General features: G+C 47.3%; 1 protein-coding gene across 6 annotated transcripts in view; it reads left to right on the top strand.

Annotated features, from left to right (window-relative positions):
• The first annotated feature begins 3,624 nt into the window (after nucleotides 1-3,624).
• The window catches only part of FYCO1 (FYVE and coiled-coil domain autophagy adaptor 1), a 917,765-nt gene continuing 907,433 nt past the window's right edge, over nucleotides 3,625-13,956 (top strand). For all 6 annotated transcript variants that reach the window (XM_086964932.1, XM_086964931.1, XM_086964930.1 and 3 more), the window contains exon 1: nucleotides 3,625-3,750. The gene's annotated coding sequence lies outside the window, so the exon portion shown is untranslated. The remainder of the gene's footprint in view (nucleotides 3,751-13,956) is intronic.

Raw genomic sequence — 13,956 nt, 5'->3', positions numbered from 1 at the left:
TTGTCATGGAAGATGTACACCAGGGTATTGCAGAGTTCATTTGAGGGGGGTGATAAAGTTTTAAGAGGCTGAGGAGTTGGAGAACTCACTGACAATGTTGAATATCTCTTTGCTGCTATTGGGTCTCGAAGTTTTTGTTGATGTAGGACATCTTGTCATGGGAGATGTCTGCTAGAGTGTTCCAGAATTACTGAGAGGGGGTAATGACGTTTTGAGAGGCTGGGGGGTCAGAGAACTCTTTGACGATGTTGAATTGCTCTTTGCTGCAGTTGGTATTGGCCTTGACGTGGTTGGCGAGGGCGCTCCTATTCATCTTTTTCAAGAGTTGGTGTTATTGGTTGAACGATGGTTTGTAGGATGTTCGGTCTGTAATGTCCTTGGAACATCTCCTAGGTTTTGTGGGATTGATGAGGGTGGTCCAGGTGGAGAAGTTGTTGATGGCCAGTTCTAGGTTGGTTGAGGTGCGGGGATGGGAGAAGTTGAGATCTTAGGTCCATTGGCTCGCAGATACTTTGTTCCAGCTTCGATGAGAGGTGCTGGGCTGCATGGTGGTGGTGCAAGGGGGGGGGGGTAGGGTGCTGTGATGATGAAGTGGATGATGACATGGTCTGTCAAGGTGAGCTCAGACGTGGCTATACTTTACTTATTCGCTGGCCGTGAAAATGGGGTCGAGTGTGTGTTCTGCGATGTGCTTGGGATCGTTGACTAGTTGGATGAGGCTGAGGGTGCTCATTCTTTCAAGGAGGTTGGTGGTGTTGGTGTTGTAAGGGTGGTCAAAGTGGAAATTGAGGTCCCCAAGGAAGATGCAGTACTTGGAGTTGATGGCGATCGGTGCGATGAAATCGGGGATGGTCTCACAGAGGGTGGGTGAGGTCCTGAAGGTCTGTAGACAAGCGTACCTCTGCTGGTGGTTTTGCCGTCAGTGTGAGTTGGAAGGTGAGATGCTCCATGTACAGGGTGGCATTGTCTATGGTAGTGATGTAGTGTATGGATTCCTTGAGGATGATGATTCCACCTTCATGGTTGTTTATGCAGTCTTGTATGTTATCTTGTAACCATCAGGCATTGCTGAGGCAATATCGAGTGCCGATGCTGGGGTGAGCAATTTCTCTGTTAGGAAGATGGCATCGGGGTGAAGGAGGAGATAGCGTCCCAGACCTTGGTGCTGTGTTTGCAGAGCAATCGTATGTTAGCAGGAGGCAGTGGAGATATTCTGGGGCAGTAGGGGTCGATATGGTGGTGGTTGGTGTGTGAGCTGGTGCTCTGTTGTAGGCAGGCGAAGAGGCAGTGGCTGCAGACGAAAGGTCCTACCATAGATCGAGGCAAGGTGCTGCAGGAGTTATTGTTGCAGGGTCCAGGGGTCGGAGCAGGTGTAGATTCGGGTGGTGGGAGGGCCAAGGTTAATGGCACTTGTCGCAGTCCAGGTGCGGACGAGCACAGACAGACTTACCTTTGGGGCGTCTGCAGTGCAGCCACACTGTGGTCTCCATTATGTAGGTCCTGGGAGGGAGGAAGGGCGCTGAGAAGTAGGCTAAGGTGGGCAAAATGGTGGAAAAGCAAATGGCAGAGATGGAGAGGCAAAACAGTAGAAAAATACAGAAAAACTGGAAATACAGAAATAGAGCTAACAGGTGAAACGGCTATGATGGCTGCGTTAAACAAAGTTCAAATGAGGAGTACAGTTGGGGGCTAAATAAATACAGCGTTAATGGCTATGCACAAGGAGTTACTGTGTTAACGGCTAAATATAATGTTGCAATGTTAATGGCAATGAGAAGCAGTGAAACAACAGATAATGGCTATGCAAACAGCTAGTTGGAAGAACGATTAATAGTGTAAGGTAAGAAAATCAGGCAGTTTGGCGAGTGACACCCAGCAAGGGGGAGCTGGCAAGAGGGCAAACAAAGAGAAACAAGCATTTGCAATGCAATTGGTCTTGCCTTTAGGACATGATATGAATTTAGCTATGCAGCACATTAGCCTGGTTGCTGAAACATCTACTGTTCTTTAACATGGAGGGAAAGTAAGCACCAAACTGCGTGACACACCAGATATGGGAACACATGGAGAGAAATATTGCCTTTCAGCTGGAAATGGTATAGTCCAAAGCTCTGTTTTTAATATAAAAGCAGGGCCTTCTGTGGTCATATCACTGAAAAAGCAAGATTTGAAAAAAATATTATTGTCTACAGGTGCTCATGGAACACAATTTCTATGGACTGGAATCTAGAGAATGCTAACGTGATTCTGGTGTTTTACTGACCTCTGCTGGTCGTTTTGTATTAAGAAAGTTAACTCCTTTGCTGCGTCGAACGTTCAGCACCCAGTACTGAACGTTTGAATAACGAGCGCTGGCCCGTCGGCCAACGGTCGTGCGCAGCACTGGCAAGGGAGTGCTCGCGACGACCTTTGGCCGACGGCAGCGCTTAAGGGGTTAAATAGAGGCAGTTGAACAGAAAAATAATATCCCTAAGTGGAAGCAGAAAAGTCCTAGGGCTGATATCCAGAGCCCCACAAAGTACATACACATATAAATATATATACTAAAGCATGCGCGCAACGCCCATTGGGCTCAAAGGGCTTCAGTCCCCTCCCCCACCCACTGTCGTGAGTGGCAGCCCGGGCTGAGACAGTTTCCCAGGCACACACACAGCTGCACCCGAGTACTTCACAGGTCTTTAAAATGCCATTTGCTTGTTAACCTCTTCCCTGCGCCACGAATTCTGCCGTGGCGTGGGGGGGCTAGGGGGTGGGCGTGGCACTACGGTACTTATGACGGCTCCACGCCGTCATGAGTCACAGGCGGTGTGTGCTCATGACAACGTGGAGCCGTCATGACCCTGCCCACTCAATAATTTGCCTGCACTGTCGGGAAATTAGTGCTGCGAAGGCGGAGCGGCAGGGGCATGTCGGCTCCACGCCGTCATGAGCACACTCCACCTGTGACTCATGACGGCGTGGAGAAGTCATGAGCACCCAAAGGATCAATGAGGCTTTTTTGTTTGTTCACCCCTTCTTAGAGCCCCTGGATCTCCACTCTGCCTATTGCTGGAAGAATTATCCCCCCCCCCCCCAAAAAAAATATTTTCTAAGCCGTCCCCCCCGAAATTTGGCTCTAGTTGCGCCTCTGTACCAAAGTATATACTAAAGTATATACAAGAGGTCTCCAATGCTCGACCTAAAAACACAAGTGAAAGGCTATTGGAAAGAGATTCTGCAAGAAGGAACAATAAATGAAGGAAAACCTTACGTGAGGGACCAATTCCAGCAGACCTTTTATAGGAAGGTTTGGAATCACACGCTTTCCTTGTTCAGGTCAATATGGTTCAAAGTGGAAGTTATTTCTTTTTCTGGCTACTCCCTCCTGCACCCCTTCCCGCTTGCAAAACCGGAGTACAATCGATAATCAACCTACTGTTTGTTGCAAATACAGTTTAGGCATTTTCATTTTAGTCACTATGCCAAACCAACTCTTTAGTTTAGAATGTGTCAGTAACAGCGGCTCGATCCCGGTTCTCCTGTAGTGAACTGCTGTAGTACAATCGATAAAACCCCGACACTAATACTTCAGTCCAGAGGGTTTACAATTTCGCATATATTATTAGATCCGAGCGGAGCTCAGGCGGATTAAACAGTAGCACTCGTGAGTGGAACGTACGGGATCTGGGAGTTGTAGTCAAACAGAATCATGGGAATTGTAGTCAGGCTTCCTTGGTTGACCAGCTGGGTATAATGGCTGCCTATCCTGAGGTAATGTACCGTATCCCACTTCCTAATAAACATGAATTAATACTTGTGCTTTAGGGACGTCGCCTCTTCCAAGGCTTGTATTAGAAGGACTCTAGTCTGCCAGCAGATTTTGTTTGAGATTTGCCCGTTTTAAGCAGTTTGGGAAACTTTCTGTCAGTTTCGCTCTCGCGACTTGTTGTTGCTGCTGTTGCTCGCAGCGTCCCAAAGTCTTTTTGTGTTCCTGTCTCACGCTGTCTGTTGAGCTGTGTCAGTGTTTAGCAAGTTGACAGGCTGATTTCCTGCGCAGATACCGCAGGGAGCTAAAACTGTTCTGGTTTATAGAACGCGGGCTTTTGACGTATATTTTATAGCATATTACTGCATTTATCACGGAAACCAAAAACCTACAAAGAGACCGGGGTTTGCTCTCGACGGATTATCAGAGTTGACAAGGCGGGGGCTGCGTGGGCTTTATCAGCTGAGTGGTGTAATCTGGCAGTGGCTTTGCCGAGTGGGCAGTCTTCGGTTTATGTTTCGCTTCTGTATGTTTGTTGGGGGTTCTGTCCTCTTGCTAGCACGTATGCCTCATTACTTTTTAATTGTTTGGGTTGTTTCAGCTGCTGCAGTTTATCCGGATTCCTTTTCTGTTGTTTACAATTCCTCGTCGATCCTAACAATATGGGCGCTACCTAGCTTATATCAGTGGGTCATGTGATGGCCATTAGTACAGCACTTGTCTGTGACTAAAAGTGTATTCTCCTTCTTTATTCATGTAAGTGGGATAAGTAATATGGGAACCAATTAAGACTGGGCTAGTCTGTCAGATAAAACGGGCAAAATATTTGAGATCGGTTACATTTTTTCGAACCATTGAAATAACATTTGTTGTTTATTTATTCTGCTCTTGAACTTAACAAAAACGCAGGTTCAGCATTTTGTCCCACGGCAGAAAAATGCAAAAGTGTAATTTTCGCACACTGGTTACAAAGCCAGCTGTACCGTGTGCTGTCAAACTTTCATGTGGTGTTATTATACACATAAGAAACGGGCTGCGTGGGGTCTGAGGTGGCTAGAAATACCTTGGGGCAGATTTATGTTAACTGGCGCATCCCCAGGGATGTGTCAGTTAACGTGCGCCACAGTGCGCCACAGCCCATGGTGCAAAAACGGCACAGATGCGTGACGCATCTGTGCGGGAAATATGGCGCATTGCTGGAGTTGCGTCGCAAGCGCGACGCAGCTCCAGCAAGGCTCAGGGGTACACCATTTGCACAATGCTGCGTCAAGACCTACGCCTGCTTCAAGCAGGCGCAGGGTTTTGACGCAGCATTGCCCTGAAAGTGACTGAGTGAAATCTCATAGATTTCACTCAGCCACTTTCAGGAGGCGTTCCTGGGCTGGAACGCCACCCCCCTGCGCAGGAACGCCTCCTTATGGCGCAGTGCTTTACAACGTGACGCATCTCCTAGATGCGTCACGTTGTAAATAGGGCGCATTGTTTGCGCCGCAGTTGCGTCAAATAAAGTGATGAATTGCGGCGCAAAGAGACGCAACGGCCTCATAAATCTGCCCCATTGTGTTTATATTGGGGGGTGGGGGTAGGGAATGAGACTGTCAGCAGTCGAGTCAACCGAAGATTACTTTAGGTAACCAAACATGACCCATGACGTGCCGCTCGCCTTAGAGGTTTCACTGTGTTCCAGTTCGCTTACCGCTACAGGAGTAGCTCAACCGCCTTCCAGCTCATTGCCATCCAGGAGGGAGGAGGAATCCACTTGCGAGGCCGCAGAGGAGGCGAGAGGCGCGGCCCCGGGACTGCGAGGTACAGCGTTCAACACTCTCAGCTGTTTCCTCTTCCCGCGTGAGCCGCGCCCCCTCCCAGTGCCACGCCCCCAAGGTGTTCTTAACCTCTCGCGGCCCCCGCTTCGCGGGGGCCGCTCGCCTTAGAGGTTTCACTGTGTTCCAGTTCGCTTACCGCTACAGGAGTAGCTCAACAGCCTTCCAGCTCATTGCCATCCAGGAGGGAGGAGGAATCCACTTGCGAGGCCGCAGAGGAGGCGAGAGGCGCGGCCCCGGGACTGCGAGGTACAGCGTTCAACACTCTCAGCTGTTTCCTCTTCCCGCGTGAGCCGCGCCCCCTCCCAGTGCCACGCCCCCAAGGTGTTCTTAACCTCTCGCGGCCCCCGCTTCGCGGGGGCCGCTCGCCTTAGAGGTTTCACTGTGTTCCAGTTCGCTTACCGCTACAGGAGTAGCTCAACAGCCTTCCAGCTCATTGCCATCCAGGAGGGAGGTGGAATCCACTTGCGAGGCCACAGAGGAGGCGAGAGGCGCGGCCCCGGGACTGCGAGGTACAGCGTTCAACACTCTCAGCTGTTTCCTCTTCCCGTGTGAGCCGCGCACCCTCCCAGTGCCACGCCCCCTCTTACTCCGCAGAGTCTTAAGCAAGGACACCGACGCGCATCGCGGGACGCAGCCCGGGCGAAGCCCGGGCCAAGGGCGGGCCCGTTGTTGCCCGTTAGTGCGCGGTAGAGACCGGACCGGGCCACCCCCTTTTCACTCCAGCATCCACTTCCAGCTGACTACAAACATGCCGCCGAAAACCAGGAGCACTACAAAGATCAAGTCCAAAAACGCCCAGGAGGTAGCACAAATAACTGGCCCCATTGATTTGTTCATCACCCGTACTCATGAGGTAATAAACCAGAGTATCTCCCTACTCGAAAAGAGAGTGTCACTGGACCTTATGAACGCAAAGCGATCATCCTTAGGTACTATAGCAACTGCCACGTCCCGATCCACCTTATTTCCCAAAACTGCTCCCTACCTGTGACTATGTCAGTCTCTGAAAACATTACAGTACCATCCACAGTAGATCTTTCTGTCACTCAGACAGAGTCTGACCTTTCACTAACCTCGGACAATCTCGAGGCAACCCCCGACTTAGCGGCCTGCCAAACCCAAACCCAGGCAGGATCTCAGTGCAACTCCATCTTGCTTTCTCAAGGAGAAAGGGAAGGAGCCATCTCAAAACAAGGCAGCACAAAACCCATTGACAGTGTAGCAGAAATGGCTCCCATCCCCGCTCATGCCACAGACCACTCAAATCTTGCAGCACAATCCCTCCAACAAAACATATCACTTCTTCCGGCAGTCAACACTTCCCATCTAACAACCCTGAATGAGACGACTGTTAACCTCTGCAGAACATGCAATGTTACCTCACAAGTCCTGACCACGGTAAAAGATTTACTGTATCAGCACTTAAAACCCATTCAACTTAGTATTAGAAATCTGGAAGCCCAGATGACCATTCTTTCGGCAACACTCCTTGATACTAACACACGCATAGAAATAAAGGGCCACCGAAAAGCCCCCCAGTCTTTCAAAAATCATCCTCATCCACAACCATCCAAAGCAATAAAACGACCAAATTTGACTATTCCACCCCCTAAAAATCAAACACAAAGTGTCACAAATCAAAATTCACAAACTGTAGAGCTCCAACCACAGCAGAGTAAAACCACTGTGGTATTAGACCGGCAAACATCTAACACAGGCCTGGCTAGTCAAGACACTCCAGGACCGGTGACTAGTAAATCCAGCAAACCCCACTCAACAAAAAAGCCAGTACCTCCCCCACCAAAATCAGCGGTCCCCCAGCCTTCTCCTAAAAATGACCCCAATAAAACATCAGTTACTAGACGATCAGTCCACTTGCCCCCAGAAGCCACTCCATATACGTTAGTACTCACCGGTGTACCAGAGCTAACCGATGATACACCTGAAACTGCATGGTCTCTTAAAAACAAGGTCATGCAGTGGTTAAGTATCAATAGGCCTTTAGAACCCCACCACTCTGGAGGGATATCCACAGTCCGCAGGGTAGTATGGGTAGGCAAAACAACAAAAACGACCCGCGGAGACTGCGTAATAGTAACCTGCAGAGACCCCTCCGTAGTGGATCATATTTGTGCCTGGCCCGCGCTGGAAAAAAAGGGGGGAATTGACGCTTGTCACCTTTCTTTCTTTTACCCTCCTGCGCGACAACATCGTTATACCCCACCCTGGAATTGGCATCAGACCCCTAGGGAACCCTGGCGCCAGACCCCAAGAGAGCCTTGGAATCAGCCGGAGTATACTTATGATCAGGGAGGCAGAAATCCTACGAGAGACTGGCCAAGGCAATACTGGCAAGATAGGCCCTTACAATCTTATGAAGGCTGGCAGGGCTTCCCAACGCAAAACCGCTTTGATTGTCTGGAGATGGTCGATTGACCACCCAGGGTCGAACCCAGGAACACAAACACTTCCACCTTGTCACAACAAACAAACCCAATCCAGCAGCGAGTTTCTCTGGAGCCAGTTCCTTGCAATTTTAGAAACTTACTTCCAGAAACATCAATTGTTTCCCCTAGCTCCTCCAACATTGTTACCCTTGATAACTCATTCCCGGAAACGCCAACTGTTCCTACAAACACTTCTAATAAGGTTACCCACAAAACTTCCTCAGTTTTAGATGGAATCAACACCGGTTCGCATCACCAGCATATTTTAGCTCTCAAACCTCCTGCTAACTTCCCGCAGGCTGAACTCCACCATCCTCAAGACACTTTAACTGCAAATACCTTGTTAAATTCACCCCATGTCCCTGCAGACTCCACAAATCTGAGCATCTCCATTGCATATTGGAACATCGCAGGCTTGTTATCAAAAATAACACTAGGGCCATGGCTAGACACGGCTAGAGAATATCAGATACTGTGCCTGCAAGAAACTTGGTGCACAATCCCACTCCACCTTGCGGGATATAAAACTTTCTTCACCACAGCAGTACAGGGAAATATGGGCAGATCTAAAGGGGGGCTCACGACATACGTAGCCAACACCCTCCCCCTCAGAATGAAATTAATAAAGGAGTCATCAACATCTCAAATTTTTCAATTCACCCAGATGTTAGCATCCAAAGACAATAACAACTATATACTCATAAACTATTACAACAATCTAGGTACCTCGGACTGCTGGTCAAACTTAGAGGAGATCGCCACAGCCCTAGTAGCGTTTCAAAATGACAACATTAAAACCACAAATAATACTATCTGGGGTGGCGACTTCAATCTCCCTCTGTGTCCAAACCACAAAAATGGAAACTGCGGCCTCCAAAATGAACTTGGGAACCCCATACCTCACTTCGTCCACTCGCTATGCGGTAACAAACTCAATGAAATCCTATTCTCCTTAGACATGGACTATGCGAACGAACTGGTTAATCCGCAGCAGGATTTCCAGCCCACATTCCATGGGCGAGGCTACTGTACAATCATAGACCACATAATAGCCTCAAACTCACTAAAAGGGCAGTTAGCGAATTTTGAAATTGGGTCAAACCCAACAAGTGATCACTACCCGCTCAGTATAAAAATCAACATCAAACGGAAAAGAGCCCATCCCATAAAACTGAGCTCCCTCAAACAACAAACACTTTCCATGAACAAACTGAATGGGTATACAGTAAAATGGGCCAAGATTGACCCTGAAGAGGTGACACAGAGGGTCCTCGAAAAAACAGGACAGTTTTACATTAAACCTTCCACATCTTCTTGCACCGTAACATAAAAATAAGACTTTATGGAAAGTAACCGAAAAATAAAAACAATATAAACAGTAAAAAGATTACTTCAAGATCCGGAGTGAGTAAATATTTGGCACCCCTAAGGTGAAACCTGTTGTGTGAGGTTTCCCTAATTCCGACAAGGGACAATCGCCCCTGACTTCCAGATACAACCTCCCTTTCTGAGAGAGGAAGATAGTCCACTCTTCATTACATAGATACCACCCCCAGGGGAACTTTGTGCAATTGATTGGGATATAGGCTGGATTTTGCCCACCACAAAGTTACAGATAACAGAGGTACTAGTACCTCTGAAGGTAGAGAAAATCCAGCCCATTATGTGTTGGACCTTGAGAGTCAATCAATCTGGATTTGTATTGTGTGGCTAATCACCGGTGAGGGTAGCCAGGCGCTGAAGAGAGTCCACTACAAAATGAGAAATTACCGGGGAACCTGTAATTCCAACACCTGTCCTTGGTTGTTTGTGTCTTGCTATGAATACTAATTAAAATGTGCAATAACGGCACAGACTTACCTTCTCTGACAGTAACAGCGATAGTGTTAGTGCTGCTCAGTCCTTGAGCGTCCTGCACCGTTAACCGAAAACGGTATGTACCGACCTGCAGACCAGTCACAATTGACACAGATTTTTCACTGTTTTCAATTTTTGCCTTTTGTGGGCCACTGTAAATAACCAAAATAAATATTGACATTGTGCAGAACATGCAATTACGTTACATAGGACAACAAACATTTACATACTTAGTTTAGAGTGGTTTCTAATTGTATTTTGAATGAATAGTATTGCATCAGTTGTTTATTTTAAAATATTATATTACCAAATTGCTTGTAAAATTCGAGGAACAGACGCTTTTTCTCCATTTTGAAATAAAAAGCTCAATTGTCTTGCAATGTTTTTCTTTCAACGTTTTCAAGACAGTACTAGTATTATTTTCCATCAACTGAAACTGATCTCTGAGAGAACAATACGCTCTAAGGGGTATATTCACAAGAACGTGTGATAACTACCACAAGAGTAGGGTAACGCAACTTTCAGCATCGCAGTCCATTGCGGGAAAATAACCCCGTGACATTGTGGAATTCACAGCACGGCGGTAGCATGCAATAGTTTGCCAACACCGGGGACAATGTCTGCGAAACAACCACCGCGAGGGAGATAAAAACACAATCCCCAACGCGATAAAACCTGCGATGGTCAAATGCGCGATAAGAAAACAGTGGCAACCAGCACGAGTGCAGCAATACTCACGTGCAATGAGGGAAAATAGTACAAGAACAGCACACAGAAAATGCCACTGAACAAAAATCATCAACAGCGGAATACAACAAATGCATCCTGGACAACTGCAGAGGACAGCGTGCCCACCACAACATCCAAGCACGGTGGAAGAACAGAACCAACAGGCACACCGCACTAAAGACGCCAGTGGCAGACAGAGCAGAGCCGCAGGAGCGACACACCCACCGTGCAGCATACGCACATAATCAGGAGTGCACCCCGGCAGTGACAACATCCTCGGTCAAACAGCACCCCCACCACATTTGAACACAGGACACAACTGGTTCAGCAAATGTGCTCAACCTGCCAAATCACATCTGGAAGGCAGGGAAACGTAACATCAAAATGTACAAGTACAAGCTGAGACCTACAAAAATGTTTTATTCACACATGTAGTGCATTTGGACATTTTCTACTGTCGCTTGATTCTTAATGCTAAATGTGAGCATTATTCCACATAGAACTTGAAATTCTATGCAGAATTTCCACCTGACTAAATGGGTTTACAAATTATTCGCCATACTGTAGTCATGAACTTGTAATTGCATGGTATTGGCAGCTTGTTGCTTTACTGTGTTTACAGGTGCAGAGTATCCACTCCATGAGTACAGTGCAATATGTAACCAGGCACTATGTGTTAAAGAAGATTCAGAAAACCCTTATAATTCCTTTAAAAGTCAAGAAAACTCACTTTGTCAGTCTAGCATATCTTTGTTTGTACAACACCATGTGCAGTGTTCAAGGTGGCAAAGACATAGGAACAAACATATTCCTACGAACTATCTATGCATTGGAAAAATATATGTTTATATTTGCATATTTTGTTGTTGTGGATATGCATGGAATTATAACAAAACCATGTGAAAATATCCATAATTGTGCATTATATTTTAGCATGTAATGCATCCTTCCATCAATTTTTGGACCAGGATAGATAGCATTTAAACATAAGCTCCGCAAACAACACCCAATTGTGTTCTGCTGTTCTTGTCCTTAGGTAATAGTTTTTTACAACAAATTGTGCCATTTGCAGTAAATGCTTACCACGAACGGTGTATAATTATGCAAAGTGGCTTTTGGCCGCCATAAGTGTGGCAGGGTATGCTCAGACGCGAGTCCCTTGCTCACTTTGTCCCTGGATTCAAGCAAGCCGGGCTGAAGACGGCTGGAATGCCAGAAACCGGTCCTCGGAAGCTTGTTTCCGGTCCAGGGAAGGCATGGCTTGGCAGTTCGGGCTGGACTGTTCCCATGAGGTACAGGGTCAGACTGATTTGCATATAGCCATGTCTGAACTGGGGTGGCAGAGTGGGCTAAAGAACGGTGATGGATCAAACCCAGATCTTTTGACTGGGTGTGAGTGTTTGATTGGTTCAGATGCTCCGTCCATTACCACCCCCTTTTGTACCGCTTTTGGTCGCCATAAGTGTGGCAGGGTATGCTCAGACGTGAGTCCCTTGCTCACTTTGCCACTGGATTCAAGCAAGCCGGGCTGAAGACGGCTGGAATGCCAGAAACCGGTCCTCGGAAGCTTGTTTCCGGTCCAGGGAAGACATGGCTTGGCAGTTCGGGCTGGACTGTTCCCATGAGGCACAGGGTTAGACTGATTTGCATTTAGCCATGTCTGAACTGGGGTGGCAGAGTGGGTTAAAGAACGGTGATGGATCAAACCCAGATCGTTTGACTGGGTGTGAGTGTTTGATGGGTTCAGATGCTCCGTCCATTACCACCCTCTTTTGTACAGCAAGTGGCGTAATGGCATCATTTGGGGAATCTCAAGCAAGAAGTGTGGCCCAAAATTCCCAAATTCATGTGAATTATGCCAGTGTAATTTAAATTTCACCCTGGTGAATGCTTTATGGCAGAGTAGCTGCATCAAAAAGACACTGTTTTCTCTGTGAAAAAAAAAATGGTTTTAGCTATGATAATGATAATATTCCTTACCATGACGTGCACAGCCCAAGTTAAACAGATCACGTTTAGGGGCCATCATTACCTAATTACATTGTACGGATCAGGATTTTACCCATCAGTGATCCCCCAGTGTAGTCTGGCTCTCAGCCTAGTAATTTATCTTTTTGGCCTACCCCCACTGCAGGATAAAGCAAAGCATCATTTCAAACTAATTTCCCTCGTGCTTATATGGAGCTGGGTGTTTTAGTTACTGTCATATTTGTGTGTGCTATTTTTTTCACAGTGTGCCTTCAATTAGGGTATTCCTAGGGGCCATTCCTGCCGCTGCTGCAATGGGATGTGGGCCACCTGCCCCATCACCACCATCATCGGCCGGTACCTCTGGAACTAGGATCCATGGGGCCCTCGTGCGAGCAAAGATGTTGTGCAACACACATGCGAACACAGATGTTGTGCAACACACAACATGCAACACGATATCCGGGCTGTACAGGAGCTTCCCACCTGTGCCGTCCAGCCACCCTCAAGCCGGATTTGCAGAAGGTTACCCAGCCCACTTGACATGCTTACCTGTATGCAAGCTCTGGGTTAGCAGGAAGTTATTCAGCCTTCCTGAAAATAGCATCCGGTAGGAGAATTCAATGGGCCAAAGTAGATCCAATAACTCTGATCCACGGGGTGGTTAATGCTGCTAAGCAGAACTTATCAGCCTGATTTGATTTACAGATGAGTGATGGGGAAGCGTTCCTTTGAGTACATAAATACCAAATGCACGTCTCTGGAGGCGTCACCGCAGACGATTGTCAGCAGTTTCCAAAGCATTCAGGAAACTATAAGGGACGAGCTATTTGTCAACATAAAAAACAAGATTAAGTATCCTACCACGAGATGGTTTGACACCGCTTGTCGGAAGGCCCTTTCATCACTCAAAGATGCCTTGCATAAACCTACCAGGGATCCCCAGGAAATTTCTTATCTGAGGAAGATATACAATTCAGTAAGGCAAGATCGCAAGAAACAAATCAAAAAAGACCTCTGGTTGCGCCTACACGACAGTGCCCAAAGAAAAGATAGTACTTCATTTTGGCAAACCATAAGATCGCCCTTCTTGGCCAACAACACAGACATTGAACACCTTGATGTGGCTATATCAGAGGAAAACTGGGTTTCCCACTTCGCTAAAATCTTCGGAACAGCCCTAGACCCTGCAACAGAAAACACAACATATGAGGTCCAGCCAACGAGCAATAACATCTACCCAATTAAGATATATTTTCATCTTAATGAAATTATAAAGGCAATCAGGGCTTCCAAACCTGGCAAGGCTCCAGGCCCTGATGGTGTTCCAATGGACCTGTTCCTCCATGATGTAGACTTTTGGTCGCAGATAATCACCCGGCTCATG

Source organism: Lissotriton vulgaris, chromosome 4_1 (genome assembly GCF_964263255.1).
Source record: "Lissotriton vulgaris chromosome 4_1, aLisVul1.2, whole genome shotgun sequence".
NCBI classification, from domain to species: domain Eukaryota; kingdom Metazoa; phylum Chordata; class Amphibia; order Caudata; family Salamandridae; genus Lissotriton; species Lissotriton vulgaris.
Note: the sequence above shows the minus strand (reverse complement) of the source record. Positions and strands in the feature narration are given on the sequence as shown.